Here is a 1,521-nt window from a genome sequence, read left to right as displayed (position 1 = left end):
CTCTCTCTCTCTCTCTGTCTCGCTGTCTGTGTATTCTCTCTCTCTCTCTGTCTCAACTTTAATCCTCTCTCTCTCTCTCTCTCTCTCTCTCTCCCTACCTCCGCAATACCTACCTACTTCTCTCTCTCTCTTTCTCTCAATCAGACTCTGTTGTAATTTAACAGGCACTTCCACAGATCCCTACACTTCCCCCACCTCCACCACCCAACATCGACAAAGTAGCTCGAAGTTTGGAGGAGTTGGGGTGGGGGAGAGAGGAATTTCCTCCAGCTCGTCGGCTGGTCCAATAGGGCAGCCTGACTCCAATCCTGCAGAAACTTACCTTGGCATCCCAATAGAAACAGGGCCCGAGCCACAGCGCCAAGCTGCCCCTGACGATGCCAATGTCTGACCGTGGCCATGTCTCAGCCTAGACTGAGTCACCGCACACCTCCACCCAGGTAACCCTCCTGCCCATTGGCTAATCTGCCTTCCCCCCCCCCCCCCCTCAACCCACACCCACACCCACACACAAACTTCCTGTCTGCCTCTCATTGGCCATCCCGCTCACCTGGGCCCTCCCTAGACCCATCAATCAGAGGCCAACAGAGAGCGGCAGGGCCAGGAAGCAGGCCCTTCGGCCCAACCCGTCCATGCTTCCCCAAAACTGAACCAGTCGCCCACCCTGCCTGCTCCCGGCCCACATCCCTCCAAACCTTTCCCTGCCTCTTTTGTTGTCGTACCTGGGTTCCACGCACACGGTACACTCCCCCTGCGTTACAAAAGAGAGTTGACCCTCAAAGGTTCCTTTTTAAATCTTTCTCCTCGCCCCTAAAACCTATGCCCCCCAAACAGTTTGGAAGACCCCCACTTTAGGGAAAACACCTCAACTGATCAACACACTCATGATTTTATAAGGGCCACACCGCAAACTACAGGGAAAGAAGGAAGTCCCAGGCTATCCAACATCTCGCTCTATTCCCAAAGGATCTTTTCCAAACCCTGTCCAGTCGGAGAACGTCCTTCAGGCAAGAAGTGGAGGGCCACAACGAGACACAGGACTCCAGAAGTGGTCCCCACAACGGCCTGTAGTACCCACTGCATCATGGCTAGCTGGAAGGAGGCGAAAGAGGGAGAGGGTAGGGATAGGCGCTGGGGGTGGAGGGGGTGCACAGACCGGGGAGTGGGAGAAAAGGCAAAAATATGGCCCAAGGAGGCACGGAGAACATTCAAACCATCGATCTCCTGTCCGCACAGGGGAAGGTTACTGTCACCAGCCGATACGCTCCTCCCGGATAAAATAAATATTCTACTCCCTGGGCTGCACCTCTCTCCCAAAGATGGAGGGACATTCCAGACACTTGACATTACACCCGCAAACAATTCCCAAATACACGGGAAAATAGGTTGTTCGTCTTTGTGTTCGGGGGTCAGTGCAGACGGAGCTCCCTCAGTACTGACACTCCGAGAGGGGCCCCTCCCTCAGCACTGACCCTCCGACAGTGCGGCGTTCCCTCAGCACTGACCCTCCGACAGTGCGCA

The sequence above is a fragment of the Rhincodon typus genome, chromosome 48, assembly GCF_021869965.1.
Source record: "Rhincodon typus isolate 14 chromosome 48, sRhiTyp1.1, whole genome shotgun sequence".
Classification (NCBI taxonomy): domain Eukaryota; kingdom Metazoa; phylum Chordata; class Chondrichthyes; order Orectolobiformes; family Rhincodontidae; genus Rhincodon; species Rhincodon typus.
Note: the sequence above shows the minus strand (reverse complement) of the source record.